The sequence below is a fragment of the Balaenoptera ricei genome, chromosome X (assembly GCF_028023285.1).
Source record: "Balaenoptera ricei isolate mBalRic1 chromosome X, mBalRic1.hap2, whole genome shotgun sequence".
Lineage (NCBI taxonomy): Eukaryota > Metazoa > Chordata > Mammalia > Artiodactyla > Balaenopteridae > Balaenoptera > Balaenoptera ricei.
This window is the reverse complement of record NC_082660.1, coordinates 87,843,682-87,862,542: the sequence shown is the minus strand read 5'-3', so window position 1 is coordinate 87,862,542 and position 18,861 is coordinate 87,843,682. Positions and strand designations below refer to the sequence as shown.

The 18,861-nt window shown below is 35.4% G+C and overlaps 1 protein-coding gene and 1 pseudogene across 4 annotated transcripts in view; both read right to left on the bottom strand.

The window, feature by feature from the left end:
- The window catches only part of DIAPH2 (diaphanous related formin 2), an 857,286-nt gene that overhangs the window by 507,119 nt on the left and 331,306 nt on the right, over positions 1-18,861 (bottom strand). The window lies entirely within an intron of this gene.
- Positions 962-18,762, bottom strand: LOC132357869 (uncharacterized; annotated as a pseudogene).

The window sequence follows — 18,861 nt, the reverse complement described above, 5'->3', positions numbered from 1 at the left end:
ACCTGCACTTACACCACCTCCTTTCCTATTATAAAGAAGAAGAGGATCCTCCTATCAAAGGTAAGTTCTTCCACATATGGATCTAGTACTCCTCTCTTTTCAGTTTTTTTTTAATCACTCTTCTACATCTTCAACCTTTCTTTCTCAACTCTATTATTCCCAACAGCATTCAAAGATGCTTTAGCATTTCCCATCTGAACAAAAAACTTAAATCCCCTAATAACATACACCCTGCAGATACCACCCTCTCTGTGCTCTTCCAGAACCAAGCCTCTCAAGAGTTATCTAGCCACAGTGCATACACCCCCTCACCTCCTATTTCACTCTTCAACTCACTCCAACATGGCATCTAGGTCAAACTCTATTCTGAAACTTCCTAAGGGCATCAATGACCTCAATGTTGCCAGCTCAACGGATATTTCACAGTCCTTCTCCCTAATCTGTCAGATCATATCTTCCTTCTTGGAACATTTTCTTATCTTGGTTCTCTGACACCATATTATTCCACTTTTTTCTGGCCTTACTCTCCTCTATTTCCTTTGCTGAATCTTCCTCCCTTCTCCAATCTCTAACTGATAGAATACACCAGGGCTTGGTCCCATACTTCCTTTCCTTCTCCACATACACACTATCAAAAAGTGATTTCATGCAGACACATTATTTTAATATGATCTGTGTGACAATGATCTTAAATTGATATCTTTAGCTATAATTAATCTTTGGAATTCCAGACTCAAATCCAACTACTTACCTGACATCTTCACTATGATCTCTGTCTAGAAGGTATCTCAAACATAACGTGGCCAAAGCAAAATTCTTCATTCCTAACCCTGACCCTACCACTAGCCAAGTCTTCCCTTTCTCAATAAATGGCACCATCATCCAGTTGCTTGGGCCAAACAATTAGGAGGAGTCTTTCTTGATTCCTTTTTGTCTTTTATCCCACACATCCAATTCATCATCAAGTCTTGTTGACTCCAGCCCCAAGACATATCTCAAAAGCAACTAAAACAGTGAACAATACAAACTGAGAAAGAGTGGGCTGGAGGAGAAGGAAACCCAGAGAGTAAGGAGTCATGTATAAATGTCCTCTATGTGAGACGGAGTGATCAGCTGTATCAAATGGTGCTGAGAGGTTAAAACAATAATTACAAAGCAAACATTGAAGGTCACTGGTGATCTTGACAAGAGTAGACTCTGTGGAATGATGGGGGGATGAAAGTTTAGTTGGAGGGGACTGAAGAAAGAGAGTAAGATGAGAATGCAAAGTCAGCAACTAACAGAGAAATCTTTCAAGGGGTTTTGCTCTCTGGAAAGCATAGAGATTAGTAACAGCTGGAGAGGGCGATGAGGTCAAAAGTGGTTCTTTTTTTTTCAAGAGAGGAGATACTAGGGCATGTTAGTATGCTGCTGAAAATGATCCATTTGCAATGAAAAAATAAATACAGCATGGGGAAAGGAGATAAATCACTGAAGAGTGGGAACCACTGCCCAAGTGGACAGGCTATTTTTCCACAGGTGGAGGGATTCTTTTGATCCACAGTCATAGGAAATGGTACACTTATAGATGCAGGGCAATTTGGTAGATTTCACAGGGGGAGATGAAGGAACTCTTAATTGAGTGCTTCTAGATTTGTCAAAGAATTGTGAGGCGGGTAATCAGAGTGTGTGTGTATATCTGTTTGTCTGTATGTGTCTGTGTGGTGTGTGCTTTGGGGATTGAGAACTTGGTCATGAAAGAGGTTAAAGAAGAGAAAAGGTATAAATTAGCTATGTTAAAGAGAACATACTAGGCAATTTATTAATACAAGGCAGAACTGAATGTCTATTTGGTCATGTATAAGGTTTTCTAAAATGTTTTTTTAATTGAAGTATAGTTGACTTACAATGTTGTGCTAATTTCTGCTGTATAGCAAAGTGACTCAGTTATACACATATATACATTCTTTTTTATATTCTTTTCCATTATGGTTTATCCCAGGAGACTGGATATAGTTCCTTGTGCTATACAGTAGGACCTTGTTGATTATCCATTCTATATGTAATAGTTTGCATCTACTAATCCCAAACTCCCAGTCTATCCCTTTCCCTCCCCACTGCCCCTTGGCAACCACAAGTCTGTTCTCTATGTGTGTCAGTCTGTTTCTGTTTTGTAGACAGGTTCATTTGTGCCATATTTTAGATCCCACATATAAGTGGTATCATATGGTATTTGTCTTGTGTAAGATTTAACAAAAAATTTTATATAAATATAAAATATATGTCTATTTAGTGGATTTTCTTTTACTGCCAAATTAGAATTTCTTATTATACAGCAAAGTATTTTTGGAAGATAAAACAACATTACATATTGCCATTGTTGTATGCCCAGACAGAAACTCTGTTATAATGGTTCACAAATGAAATGACATTCTTGTAGACAAAAAAGTTATTCATTTTCCTTTATACAAGTCTATCTCTGTATAGAGATGTCACGAATTAATTTGAAGATATAGAAGCATACAATTAATATTGCACTGTGGTAAAACTATGCCCATTTCAAACATGTTTCTATTATTCTGTGGTTTACCATTACATGATCAGAAAGCATTATGTCTTAATGTCGAGAGTATTTATTTAAAATTATATCAAATAAGCAAGTTGTATTTACAATACCAGCAGCACTGGCTGAAACTGTTTGCCTTCCTTTTAGCATTTTAATTTAGAGCTTTCTAAATGCAAATTAGGGAAAGAAAGTCTCTGCTCACTAGATGGTAAGTCGTTTTTTTTTTAATATCTCACCTGTATTAGTGGTGTTATTTTATTGGGAATATACGTAGAGACAGCCTTCATACATGGCCCTCAAAATAATTTATAAATATTAAAAGCACACCTACAATTCCCTCCTCCAAAATCTCTGCAATGTACCATTAAAATTATCTTCCAGAAAAGGCAAAATATCACTATTTTTACCTAAAGAAGTAAGCTGTTGATTACTTTTTCTTATTCAAACATTTTCCTTTCTCACTGGGGGGACAGCTGGTTTCCTGTTTCTCACTCCTTTTTGATTGTTCTTTTCGTCCTCTTAATTGGCTGTTCTTCTCTGTGTCCCTGACTTTGGCCTTTCAATTCTCTGCTCCATTTTTATTACAGGGAACTAAAACACTATGGGGCTAAGTAGCAGAGGGAGTTTTCAAAAAGTCATCAAATCCTCTCCCTCTGTCAAGCAAAGAGAGCAAAGAATTCAAGAGATAAAGCCTTTTGTGAAAAATGACTCATCTTAAGTTCTCCAAAATTGAAATGCTAAAATCGGTGAAGCTTGTCCACATTCACAAAAAGGAATTCACTCATTTGAAAAAATACCAACACGGAAAACAGTCTAATCCCAGTAACATTTGCAGCCATAAATATATGAACTTCATTATCAAAAAACAATGTCCACTTGATTTTGCCAGCTTTCACTCTGGATAACACAAAAGAAACCTCATTTTAAACATCTAAATAAGTAAATTTGAACTATCAAAACTAATGTCCACGCATTTTAATCTATAGATACTGTCAGACAAGTGTGATTTAAAAATCCAAACTTTAAGGTTGTTTAAAAACTAAAAGCATTTTCATGTGGAACATATATACAATGGAATATTACTCAGCCATAAAAAGAAACGAAATTGAGCTATTTGTAGTGAGGTGGATGGACCTAGAATCTGTCATACAGAGTGAAGTAAGTCAGAAAGAGAAAAACAAATACTGTATGCTAACATGTATATATGGAATCTAAAAAAAAAAAAAAAAATGGTTCTGAAGAACCTAGGGGCAGGACGGGAATAAAGACGCAGACGTAGAGAATGGACTTGAGGACATGGCGGGGTGGGGGGGGAAGGGTAAGCTGGGACGAAGTGAGAGAGTGGCATGGACATATATACACTACCAATGTAAAATAGATAGTTAGTGGGAAGCAACCACATAGCACAGGGAGATCAGCTAGGTGCTTTGTGACCACCTAGAGGGGTGGGATAGGGAGGGTGGGAGGGAGACACAAGAGGGAGGAGATATGGGGATATACGTATATGTATAGCTGATTCACTTTGTTATACAGCAGCAACCAACACAACACTGTAAAGCAATTATACTCCAATAAAGATCTTAAAAAAATTTAAGAAATAAAAGCATCTTCAATCGAATTTATAGCTACTTAAAAACAGCCGGTTGAAAAACTGATTTATTTTGACCAATTACGGTGAGTTTCAAATTTTAGCAGTGGTTTTCAGCATAAACTCGCTTAAATTTTTCCTCAGTGCCAAGTTAAGTAGCAAACAAAATAAACAAGATGATAATAAGCAATAGTTTCTCCAGTTTAGTGATAATTGTTTCATTTCTTTTATTCTTATGGGACTGTCAAAGTTGAACTGACCTCACAAAACAAAAATAAGCACAAATAGGATTTCAGTCCTTTAGGTTAACACACACAGACAAAAAAGGCTGATATTATGATAGTAAAACTCAAAGGCCAAGCATTCTTATTTTAAAATGTAATACAGTTAAAAGAATTTTAACTAGACTTTATTTTCAATGACTGACTCATCTATTTTCTGGATTTTATCTTATGACATTAGAAATGGTCCGATACTCACTCAATGAAAACATAAATCAGAAGCCTGAGAGGGAGAAAATAAAGTACTAGCTTCCCAATTTACATAGAAAGAGGACTGTCGTTCTACACTGAATAGGAAATTTTTCCAAAGCATAGCTATTAGCTATGAAAAGAAAGCTCTCCCATGTTCAGTAAACTTGTGTAAGAAACATTAGAAATGTATTCATGGATCAAGAAGAAGTTCAATTTGGTCTATTACAATATAACAGTCATTATTGTAACAACAAATTACTAGTGACTAATGGCAATGTTTTCCATGTACATTATTCTATTTAATCACACTAACAACCATATGAGAAAGGTATTATTATCATGACTCAGAAGAAACTGAGATTTAGAGAAGGTAAAATATTTGCTCTTGGTTGCATAGCAGCTAAGATTTAAACTCAGATTTCCTGACTTCAAATGATATGCTCTCAATTAAACTCTTGCTAGAACAATAACAACTAACCTCTGCAAGAGCAATAGTCTGCAGATTATTTAAGAATTTACCAAGAAATTATGCTAACGCCTAGCCTGGAGGCATCATGGCCGGCTAGTCAATGTATAATCTTACAACTAAAAAGAAAAAGAATGATAGAACTAGAAAAGAAAATAAATTAACTCAAATAAGTCTACATTTATACTCCTCATTTCTGCTGATATTTACTTACTTATTATTTATTTATTTATTTATTTGGAATGCTTTGTTCCACTAAAAAAAAATGATCCACCCATTCATTTTTGACCCATTCAGGGAATGTAAATATTAGAATTCTTTCTCACTAACTGATAGACTTATTGCAGAAAATTTACAAGGGGAAATTCATTAAGTGAAGTCAAAATTTCCCATTAACTTACACTTTCCCAGAAGCAAGGAATAATTAGTTCCAAGGAAAAATACTGCTTTTTCTAATGCCTCCACTAACTTCTAATAAGGAAGACATGAAGAAATGTCCATCACAAACAGGAAAATGCCCAGAACGGCCACCAATTAAAACAGCCCCCATACACCATTTCCTTGCAAATAAATGTCTGAAATATAATTGGAACATGCCACCCCTGTTGAACTTAGGGAAACACTTCACAAGCAGAAATCTAAAATCAGTAGTCAGTTATTATACCATTTGGTCAGCAAAGGGTTTTCCCTTTTAAAGCCTTTTCTCACACATTACCTCATTTCATCACTAGGGTGCATAGGTTGGTGACTTCATGCAGAGTCTCTCGGAGTGTCTTAACACTCAAACAAATTTTATTTATTGAGCACTCAATAAATAGTTACTGGAGAAAGGTACAGTCTAAATGAATGAATGAATGAGTAAGCCAAAGAAGTGACTACACCATCATCAAAGGATGAGCCAAATATCAGTACACGTATACAGGACATTATGTATTTGTCAAAACCTATAGAATGTACAACACAAAGAGTGAACTCTGATGTAAACTATGAACTTTAGTTAATAATAATGTATCAAAACTGGTTCACCAATTGTGACCAATGTACCACATTAATGATAAGGGAAATTCTGTGGGGGGAGGGAAGAGGCATATGAGAACTCTGAACTTTCTGCTTAAATTTCCTGTAAGCCTAAAACTGCTCCAAAAAGAAAGTGTATAAAAAAAAAAAAGAACAGTATATTTTCAAATTAAGAAATGCCAGACCTGTCTGAAAAGCTAACTTATTATTATTATTTTGAAAACAGAAAAAAGAACAAAAAGCAAGAAGAATAAAAGAAAAGACCTGTTACTAACACTTCCCATGAAAGGTTACAGTCATCAAAAGAAAGACAACCAAAAGAAAAACAATGAACACCATATGTATTATTTATTATTTTGATTTCTAAAATGTAGCACTGCAAAAGCGCCTCCAGCAACATGTATAAAAATGTGTCAATCTACATATTAAAATGAAAACCCTCAAAACAACCCAAATACAGACTAATAAAGCTGAGAGATACATGAAATTCAAAGTACATTCAATGCAACCACAAGTCTCAAATCGCTGGGAAAGATAAACCACTCAGAGGCAGGCTTGCTCAAAGCCCTGACATCTGATGATGTGAGCTACAGTCCTGTCAGGTCAGGAGGGAATAATATATTTCATCTGAGGCCCCAACATATTTCCAGCCTACAACATTCCAAGCTGGGAAATGATGGCTATCCCAAACTGCTGTGAGATCTGTGAGTTAAGTAGCACACACACTGACTGAGATATGTTTGTTAAGTTATGTAAACTGTGAAAAACAGTTACTTTTTGTCTCCCTATGTTAACAAACACATAAGTGTGTTTAATGAATGCTTTTCATAATAGCGCCATAGACAGAACACCGCCATAGACAGAACACCACCACAGACACCACATTCTGGAAAAACCCTCAAATGGCTAGGTTATTTGCCAAGTCTCATAGAGTTTTTGACAAGAAAGAATCATGCACTATAGTAGCCTAGCTTCTATTAGATCAAGAAAATATTATACTCCCGTATATTATGAGTACAAAGTAAAAGTGTAATGGGATCAATACCAACAAAGTCTCTACAACATAGTGTGGCTGTCCGGGACTCAAGCAAGTTCACCATTTTCCAGTGAAGTCTGCATGCCTGAGAAAGAAAACAAAAGCAGTGTCTCTGGGTTTGACTCATCTGCACAGTGAGATTTTCAGACTTAAGGTCACTTTCAGATTGAATATGCTTTGGTTTGATGACATAGCTATGACTCACTTGAGTCTTAGGAAACTTGAATGTTCTACACGTATGCATATATTGTTCTGCCAATACAAGAGCTCCAAGCCAATATGTGTACAGTGACAGGGAACTCCTCCCAGAGAGCAGGAGAAGCTGGATCAGCTCCAACCACAAATAGAAACGATAGAAGTGGATTGAAACCCTGCCAAGAGACTGTCACAGATGGAGACTCAGGAAGGGGAATATGAAAATAACAAAGCTTAGCTCCCTCTGAATGGAAGCCAGGGATAATGAATAGCACTACTTGTATAATTTCTCTTGAGTCTATATTACAATTATTATACTCTCCCCTGTGTCCCTGGAGTAACTAAAGTAAAATTTTTCTACCTATATGGGAAATTCTGGTTTAAATGGTTCCACCAGCTTTCCACGAAAACAAACAAACAAAAACACTTTACTTCTTGCTAAAAAAGTTCAACACAAAATTAAAATGCAAATGAAAACTCTGGGGAAAAAACTGCAAACTGCGACAAAGGTGACAAACGGTTACTATAAACATACAACAAGATCTTTAAAGAAATAAGAAAAATACTATCCCTGTAATATAAAGTTGAGTAAAAAATATGAACAAATAACGGACAAAGAAACACAAGTGGTCAATATGTATTAAACCTGTTTAACATAATTAGTAAGCAAATAAAACAAATGAAAACAATGAGATACAGTCTTTCAGTCATCAATGACAAATTATTTTTTAATTATGATACTCTGTTGGTGATGGTTCTAAATGATTGCCACTCATTTACGGCTGGTAGGAATCTAAATTTGAGCAGGTTTTTAGAAACAATTTAGCAATACATAACAAGAGTTGAAGATAACTCATACCTTTCCGTTAGTAATTTCAATAAGAGATTTACAAAAAGATTAATATATACAAGACTAGTCCATGTGGCATAAGACCAAATAATTGGAAATGATCTAAATATTGAACAACAGGGGAATTATTAAATAAATCAGGGTATATCCTTACGAGGGAGTTTTATACAGCCATTAAAATCACATATTTGCAAAATATTATTGTTTATGTCCCAAGAAGATATTAGGCTCAAAAAGCAGAATATGGTATATACCATATATACAGTAAGATATTATTTTATTAAAAAAAAAAAAGGATACAAACACAGATTGAAAAAAAAGAACACAGAGAAACTATCACTGAAATAATTCATAACAAAATGGTAAGAGTGGCTATCACAATTAGGTGATATAAATTCAAGAGATCTTTTTAAAAAATATCTCTTCTATGCTTTCTAAATGGTATAAATGAACATACATACTAGAAATGGACATGAAAGGGAACAAGAAAACAGCCCCCAAGGTAACCCTTAAGGGAAAGAGACACTATGTATAGCAACTACAGTGTCAAGACAAAGAGGCCAAATTACAAGCATTTGCAAGAACAAAAGGTATGTGGAAGAAGCAGAAGGGAATACATACATGCCTGAGATCTCAGCAGCAGAAAGCTTAGGATGATTTTCTAACAGCAATATTTCAGTACAGTACACAAAAGATGGAATGAGGTCATCTATTGGCCAGCTAAATCAAAAAGTTGATTCAAGACAAATTTTCATTCATCTCAATGTTTAATTATATAATTCAATTGTATTGAAGTGGATTTGACGATTGAATTCTGGATCTACATTTAAAAGTTATATGACTTCAAGCAAAATGCTCATCTTTATAAATTTCTGTTTCTTCAACTGCAATTTTGAGATTAAAAAATAGTTCCTTTAACTCACAAGGGATCTGCTAGCATTAAATGAAGAGTCTTAGGTAAACTCATCTAGCACATCATGTAGCACAATCTAAATGCTCAACACTCAGCAAGTATCCTCTGCTATTTTGATGACTGTCATATATCTACTGCACATCCCTAAGTTAACATCCCTAAAGTTAAGTATGTTCGCATAAAATAAAGAGCAGTTTAGTCTGACTCATGACCCACTTTTTGCCAGTCAACTCTCTCCTCAAAAATGTCCTGACAGTGAAATGAAAAACACCATGTGCTTTTTGACTTGTTCAAAGCTGGGACAGATAGAATGATAATTATTTCTAAATTTATTACTATTCCTATTCTATTTTCATCACCAACCCTACTGACCCCCTGTTCCAGTTATACCCAGTGAGTGCATATAAAGGTATGAGTTAGTACTGTGGGCAACCATGAGAGCACTGGACACGGTAAGCGCCATACAGAGCCTGCTTTTCTGCTAAATGGCACATAGCACTATGATCCTACATACAAATAATCTGTTTCTTAGAAGAATTTTATAAAATAAATATATGGATTATTTTAGCTGTTTTTGTTCTAATTTCACATCGCAAAACACTGACTTTTCTTCAAGAATATCGTCTTTGTAGTAGTTTCTAAGATGTTTGCAAACAGAAAGCACATGAAAAATGTTACTGAGGTCAGATATAAAATAAAAAAATATTAACATTAATTGTGTATTTTACATAAAATCTAGCCATACATTTAAATGAGGAATCTAATGCCGAACTGTTTTGAAGGGGGTGGGAGTGGTGAAAATAATTCCTCAAATTTAGAGTCTTTAACAGTTATCAAAAGTAGTTTTAAATTCTAGGTGTTCTTATGCTAAATTATAAACCTTAAATTAAGAATAAAATATTGTTTAAATTGAATGAAATGTCTAATTTTCAGACAGATCTTATACTCCTGGATTTTTTTCAACTGGAGTTAAATCTGTTTTTGAATATTATTCCTCCTACCACTTATTTGGTTCCCCTTCCCATAAGCCTTAAACTTAAAACAAATTAATTCCATTCTCTCTCTAAATCTTTCCTCAAAATTGATGATTTCTTTGGTAAAGACATCTTATAGCCCCCAAAGAACTGAATCCAAGATTTTCAACACTCTGGCTAGAGGCATATATTCTGGAATATAATGTGCCCAGATCACCTTATTTAAAATATCAAAGTGATAATATCTAGTGCATCTCTATCAAACTACTCATTAATCAACTTAATTGGTTCTATGAAGAATAGCTACTGTTCCCCACCTTGTGTATTTGAGACTTTGAAGAAAATAGGTCCATTTCATTTGATCATACTATTTCATGATATGCAATTTGTTTTTTTTTTTTTTTGTGCTCCAGAAATTGAGACTATGCAGAATCAAAAAGTTAAAATACTATTTTAAAATTCTTTATACAGCATAATGCCTGAATTTCTCTTCATTAACTTGGCACAAAAATCATTCCCAATAATGAAGGAGTCCCATAGATCAAGACTACTTATATGAATGTATTCATATTTCATGATAATTAGTCCCTGTACACGTAATTTCTTCCCCTGGTGTGTCCAGTACATGTGCCTCTGTCCTAGATTGCTCATTAAATCTGCTATAGTTCATTTGAGCACTGCATCACTGTGACTGGGTTAGACATTGCAGAATCCAAGACCTATGATTCCTTTCTCCTGTGCATTTCTTACAAAATCTTACAAGCAATGCTCTGGTAGTGTTGTAGAAATGATGCATACAGTAGTCGATATGTTCTGTAAGTCTATAAACAAGGTTATCACAAAGGTAGACTGCTACCCTCAATGCCTCCATTGTGAATGCAGGTAATATGCCCAGTATCTGACAAGGTTTGAGAAGTAGCAATCCTTATTCTTTTTAATGGGGACCTCTGAGACCAACGATGTCTAGAAAAATACCAGGCTCACTGTTACACAGAGACTTTTCCTAGATTACTGGATATCCAGGCCATACACACACACACACACACACACACACACACACACACACACACATGCCCTTTTTAAAAATTAGGTAGCAGAGAGTGTTCAGTAGTTACAATGGTAATATATTCCTGCCTGAACTATAATGTTCTGAATCCAGTTCTTTATAAGTGACAGAAGGAAGTTATGTTAAAATAACACAGTGGTGCAGGGGTCTCAGGTATGGATTAATTTTTAAATTGTTACATGGCGGTAGTTTGATTTCTATCTTTTTTGCAGTCCTATGTTATGAAAGAACATTGCTGGAGGATGAAGTTTCTGACTTTTCTTTCAGAACCAGTTCTGTACAATCCCAAGGTAAGATATTTTGCAGACTTGACAATTCCAGATTGATTTTCACTTTCCTATTTTTTGGAACCTTAGGCTAACAACACTGAAAAAAAAAAATCTGTCCTGTATATACCATACAGATTGTTTTAAAGACCAATTTATATCATGTATGTGTTTCTACTCAGAATATATTTGAAACTGTTAATTATCTACATGTCAATAATACAAGTAGACTGCAATGCTTATTGAAATAACTATTTTCTCTTTTTCGTTGACTTTTTAAAATCTAATTTCTATATACAAACGATTCTGACCAAATGCTATCTGGCAATACCTGTACCCTTTTATTTTTCATTTCTAGCAGTAATAAAAGTATTTGCCATTAAGATTAATTCACAAAACAGTATCACGGTCTCAGAAACATATCCACTAAAAATGCCTACTCTACAAAAAGTAACAAAATTAATAACTTCAGATTTGTGTAATTTAAATTTGAAATCCCTGTTAAATTATCAATAACCTTCAATAGAAAGTTTAAGAAATTGACTTAATAAGTCAGAAAGAGAAAAACAAATACTGTATGCTAAGGCACATACATGGAATCTAAAAAAAAATGGTTCTGAAGAACCTAGGGGCAGGACAAGAATAAAGATGCAGACATAGAGAATGGACTTGAGGACATGGGGAGGGGGAAGGGTAAGCTGGGACGAAGTGAGAGAGTAGCACTGACATATATACACTACCAAATGTAAAATGCATGGCTAGTGGGAAGCTGCTGCATAGCACAGGGAGATCAGCTCGAAGCACTGTGATGACCTAGAGGGGTGGGATAGGGAGGGTGGGAGGGAGGCTCAAGAGGGAGGGGATATGGGGATATATGTATATGTATAGCTGATTCACTTTGTTATACAGCAGAAACTAACACAACATTGTAAAGCAATTATATTCCAATAAAGATATATAAAAAAAAAGAAAGAAATTGACTTAAGACATTCCCAGCTGAAAAACAGCTCCAGCTGGTAGACCAGTTGCCTTCATGCTAATTACAACTTATATATAAATATAAAGAGTTGTCATCAAAAGAGCAAGTTAGGTTCTGAAGAACCTAGGGGCAGGACAGGAATAAAGACACAGATGAAGAGAATGGACTTGAGGACACGGGGAGGGGGAAGGGTAGGGTGGGACGAAGTGAGAGAGTGGCATGGACATATATACACTACCAAATGTAAAACAGATAGCTAGTGGGAAGCAGCCACATAGCATAGCACAGGGAGATCAGCTAGGTGCTTTGTGACCACCTAGAGGGGTGGGATAGGGAGGGTGGGAGGGAGACGCAAGAGGGAGGAGATATGGGGATATATGTATATGTATAGCTGATTCACTTTGTTATAAAGCAGAAACTAACACACCATTGTAAAGCAATTATACCCCAATAAAGATGTTTAAAAAAAAAAAAGAGCAAGTTAAATCACTTTTACCCTTTACATCTATGTATATTTTCTTTTGGGGGCCCTTGTGTTTAATACCTACTTGTAACGTCATAATCATCAAAATATGGGTTTACACAATATTTATAGTTTATTTTTAAGAGTTTGAAAAGTTACCTTGGTCCACTGACTTTTTAAATGTATTTTTTTTAAACGCATTGTTAACTTTGTTTATTTATTTATTTATTTATTTTTGGCTGTGTTGGGTCTTCGTTTCTGTGCGAGGGCTTTCTCTAGTTGTGGCAAGCGGGGGCCACTCTTCATCGCGGTGCGCGGGCCTCTCACTATCGCGTCCTCTCTTGTTGCGGAGCACAGGCTCCAGACGCGCAGGCTCAGTAACTGTGGCTCACGGGCCCAGTTGCTCCACGGCATGTGGGATCTTCCCAGACCAGGGCTCGAACCCGTGTCCCCTGCATTGGCAGGCAGATTCTCAACCACTGCGCCACCAGGGAAGACCCCAGTGCTATTATCTTACTTCGGAAAATAAGCACATTTCGAATGTGAGGATTCTAAATATTTAACATTCCTAACTGGTTTTAACTGTTTTCTGATCTTACTCCTAAAATCTGACATTTTCATTTCTTGACATAGAATGGATATCTGATCTGGAGGCATCTAGGCATACCTAACTATATCTGAAGATCAAATATTCTCAACAAAATTTTTAATAGCCTACTAGGAATTGTTTTTTTATAGTAGAAAAAGAAGAAAAGTTGTTGTGGATGGGTGCAATGGACTTGAGACTTTCAGAATACAGAATCCAGAACCTTTGGGGAGGATACCATACAATGGTTTACATGTGTTCCCTAAGAGCACCATGGTGTCTTATTACATGGGTATTACAGCCCTTCAAATAGAGCAGCCCTTCAGCAAATGACTGTGTGAGATAAACAATTAATCATCCCAACAGAGATCCTAGCAATGGAAATTAAATTATTTTGACCAAAAATAGGTTTACTGCATTATTTGAGAAAAACATAAAACCGCCAACGTACTTATACAAATCAGACTCTCTTAAATAAAGGGGCTCCATCCCTTTAGGCAAAACTTAAAGGGTACAAATAAAGTTTTTATAATATATTCTTAATAAAATGTTCTAGGAAACATTATACAAGTCTTCAGGTAATTGGGGTAATCTCTTCCAAATTCTTTTTTTTACCCAAAAATTTGTGGACTTGAGTGCTTTTTAAAGTGAGTATGCCAGTAATAGGAGATATAAAGGGGGACAAGAGTGAGAGAGATGCTACACCAGCCCCCAAGAGCTTAAAAGTTAGAGAAATAAGACTGGTAAAAATCCTACACATAATAGCTACTGTTAGCTATATAGTGGCATAAAACTGAGATTAGTTCAAAGATTTGGGCACTAAATTGCCCAGTCACCACTCGAAATCCCAATAAAGATGGCAGGGATAACCTCAGGAAACAGAAGTATAATTTAGTAAATTGAGTAATGTAATATAATAGCCCTTATCATGTTCTAGGAATTAAATTTTATACTTTCTACACCTACAGAATTTGTACCAGCCTTTATTCCCACTACTTTCGTTTGCACGTGTGCAATGTCTTGCTTAGATTTCTACTGCAATAAGCTCTAGACAGGTCTCTCTTCCTCAAGTCCAAATGTCCCCTCCATACCTGCAACCATGCCCCAATCACCTCTCCTACCATAATCAGAGTGATCTAATGTTTTAATGTGAAAATGTCAATTCTGTGCTTAAAATTCATATTCCATGTTGCCTTTAGGAAAAAACATCCAAATTCCTAAATACTGCAGAATAGGCCATTAATGAGTTGACCCCTACTTGCTTCTATACACTTATTTCTTACCACTTTCCCTATAATTACACTACCCATTCGCTATACCAAACAACTTAAGAGTTTTCTGAATACACCCTGATTCCTCATACCATAACACAGGCCTCGATTTGTACTTCCACTCTGTCTAGAATTCCTTGCTACCACGATCTCCTTTTTCCATTGACTAATCCTTATTAAGATTTTGAAACTCACACCTGGCATCAACATCCACTCTGAATTCTTGCTTACTTCCCTTCAGCTGAATTCAGTGGTCCTCCAGTACCCTACTTAACCTCTCTTCTGGTGTTTATCACATGTTATGATAATAATCTATTTGCCTATCTTCCCCACTATACTTGAATTGCCTGTGGACATAGAGTCTTATTTCTGTCTCCCCAGCATTCAGCACAGTGCCTAGAAAAAAGTGGGCACTTAATAAATGTGTATTGACTGAAGAAAACAGAAAGGCGCAACTAGCATTTGCAGTTAAACTGCTATTAACAAGATTGGATACAGGTATGCAACTCCTATAAGCAAAGATGCTGGGACAAAAATATGGGAATACATTATGTCATAAGGTTTATTGAATTATGGGTTTTTTCCATTATTTCTCTAACTTTCTGTATAGTGTTATCAGAGTTTTGGCTTTCTTCTCTCCCTTAGGTTCTAATGAAAACATCATAAGGTCATTCCTCAAAATTTTATCATAGAGCATTCTGGTGAAAACTAGTTATGGAGACCTCTTGTGGGGCTCCAGAATCCAGTAGCCTCCATAACTAAATGGCTCCCCTGAGGTAACCTGTAGACATCAGCTTCAGCAAATACTTAATGTCTCCCTACATAGCCTGATTCCAACTCACACACTAGAGCTGAGAAATAACTGCAAACGATGGTTAATCAGTGGGCCTTGGGAAGCCAGAACAAGTCAAGATGGATGTATAAAGAGGGTAGAAGAAGTAACACCACTGAGCTGAACAAATATCTTAAAGTCTTGAATAAAGCAATTAGTTAAACTAAATAGGAAATAAAATCAGTGCTCAAAAATATGGCATAAAAGGCAAGAGGTCTATAAAAGACTTTCTTATATTAAAATTATGTCTCTACTCACTAAAATTTAAGCCATGAGTTACTTTAGAATCAGTAGCTATACCATCATGGTACAAATGACACTACTATATTTTCACAGTGCCATGAAGAAACACTTCACTAAAATTCTAAAGGGGTTAATATAATTTTCTCTTCAAAAATGAAATCAGTGATATTATTTATATACTACGTTATATCTGATTCAGGTGCAGCAAAATTGAATAAGGTGGAAACACATACAGAAAACATGAGGGGAAACACTAAAGTCATTCTGAAATAAGAGTGCGAAAATATGAGTCCTTTATTCCTGTGATTTGTATATTTCCCCTTGTTGCCAGATAGAGTTTATACCTTATGGGTATGCAAGGTACATATAGGTATAACATTGTAATATTAAATTATCAATACTAAGAAGTATAACAAACCATCAAAAATATTTGCCTCATGCTTTAGCACTTTCAACTAAAATGAGATTTTATCATCTTGCTCTCAGATATAACTATCTGATTGGTGGAAGAAAAAGGGGGAAATGGTGGCGATTATGATTTTTGCTAATATATAGCAAAATGACTTGTTTTTTGGTTCTCTCTCAAGTGTTCAATTATTTCTCTAACAGTAATGATCTTGTTCACTCTACCTTTAAAGGATTTCTCAAAAACTTCTCTCCATCCCTGCTACCTCCTCTCTGATTCGCTTCAGGCCTGAGATATATTAATTGGTCAATTTAAATTATTGAATTTAATTTTAAATTCAATTAAATTATTAAATTATTGAATTATTATTGAATTATTTGTCTTACTTCTCCATCTTCCACTCCTCAGCCCATAGAACATTATTAAGTAGGCAGGATTTGGGAATATTTTTCTAAGTAAAGAAAATAGGATTATATAAAACCATCAAAGGATGTGATAATGGTAGGTATTTGGTGTGATGGGGGCCAGTGAAGAATGTTAAAGAAAAGCCGAAGAAAACAGTGGTCACACACTGGTGGGAAGAAAACCTGATCATCATAAGAAAGCAGAAGGATAAGACAGTATGTATCAAAAAAAAAGAAAAAAAGGAGGACTCATACTTGCCAATTAAAAACCTACTACTAAGCTATAGTAATCAAGAGAGTATGGTACTGACACAAAGATCTAGATCAATGGAATAGAACTGGGAGTCCAGAAATAACTCCTTCTATTTATGGTCAATGGATTTTAGACAAGGGTGCCAAGAAAATTATGGGAAAGAAAAGCCTCGACAAATTGTGTTGGGACAACTGGATATCTATGTGCAAAAGAATGCAGTTATCTAAAATAATAAAACTCTTAGAAGGAAACATAAGTGCATATCTTTGTGACCCTGGATCAGGCAACGGTTTCTTAAATATGAAATCAAAAGCACAATCAACAAAAGAAAAAGTAAATAAATCAGGCTTAACCAAAGTTAAAAACTTTTGTTTCAAAAGACAACTATCAAGAAAATGAAAAGACAGTCCACAGAAGATATTTATAAAAATTCAACCATAAAAAGACAAATAATCCAACTAAAAATGGGCAAAGGATCTGAATAAATACCTGTAAAGAAGATATACAGATAGCTAATAAATACATGAAAAGCTGCCCAACATCAGTAGCCACTGGGGAAATGCAAATCAAAACCACAATCGTATACCACCTCATACCCTTTATGATGGCTACTATCAAAAGACAAATAATAACAAACGTTAGAGAGGATACGGAGAAACTGGAACTCTCCTACATTACTGGTTGGAATGTGAAATGGTACAACCACTTTGGAAAAGAGTTTGGCAGCTCCTCAAAATATTAAACACAGAATCACCATATGGCTCAGTAATTCCCATTCTGAGATACAGAGGCCCCAAAATTGAAAGCAGGCATTCAAACAAATACTTGTACATGAATATCAATAGAAGCACTATTCACAATAGCCAAAAGGTGGAAACAACCTTTGTTTATCTAATGTCTATCACCTGAGGAATAAATACACAATCTGTGGTAAATCATACAATAGAATATTATTCAGCCATTAAAAGGAATGAATTACTGATATATACTACGACATGGATGGATCTTGAAAACATATACTAAGTGAAAGAAGTCAGAAGACACAACAGGCCAAAAATGATATAATTCAATTTTTATGAAATGTCCAGAATAGCAAAGTTCAAAGAAAGTATCAATAGATTAGTGCTTATAAGTGGCAGAGGATTAAGGATAGGAAATGAGGAGAGACTTCTAAGGGGCTGGGGTTTCTTGTTCCATGATGAAAACGTTCTAAAATCAGATTGTGGCGATGGCTGCACAACTCTATAAATATACTAAAACCACTGCTTTGTTTAAAAAAGCAAAAGCAAGAGAGAGAGTATGTATCGAGAAGATCCTGTGAAGCATAATATAAAGATGCAGAATGATAAGAAATAGCTAACAGAAAAGGTTGGGAGGTAGTAGCTAGAAGCCAGAGAGAAGGTAGTTTTAATAGAATAGCAAACATGGGCATCATACTGCCAGGAGTCAATGAAATTGCAGGGAAGCAGGAGAGGCACCAAATGTGGACATCATTACTGAAGATGATTAGCCATAAAAGGAATACAAAAAATATCATTTAGATGCTAGAACAATAAGCACACTGAAAAGAGTTCCATGAACATTTTTCAAAGATATTCTATAGAATATTTTGGCATCATTGTTTCTATAATGCAATTAATTTTCCAATACCTTAAGAAGATTAAAGTAATATTTATGCAAATGACCAAGCTTATATATGACATTGCCACAGCTTTTGACATAATACAGCTTTTGAAATTCAAAATTACAGTTAAAACTTTTTCCATTCTTGTTCTGCATCAATTATTTTTTTCCCCTCAAAATAAAGACCTGGATGTAATTCCATGAAAAGTAAAAAGGAAACATAGGCAGACTCAGTGTTGACAAGCGCCCCTGCTTCGGGGAAGCACTGATGTCTTTTGGCGTCACTGGAATGCTCCTCTTTATGTAGGTCCATTGTGCAGTGATGAATGAAATGGCTACTGATGCTCTCTAAATAAAAGACTCACTCTCCCTCAACAGAAGCAGGTGCTATCGAACAGCTACTGTTTGCACA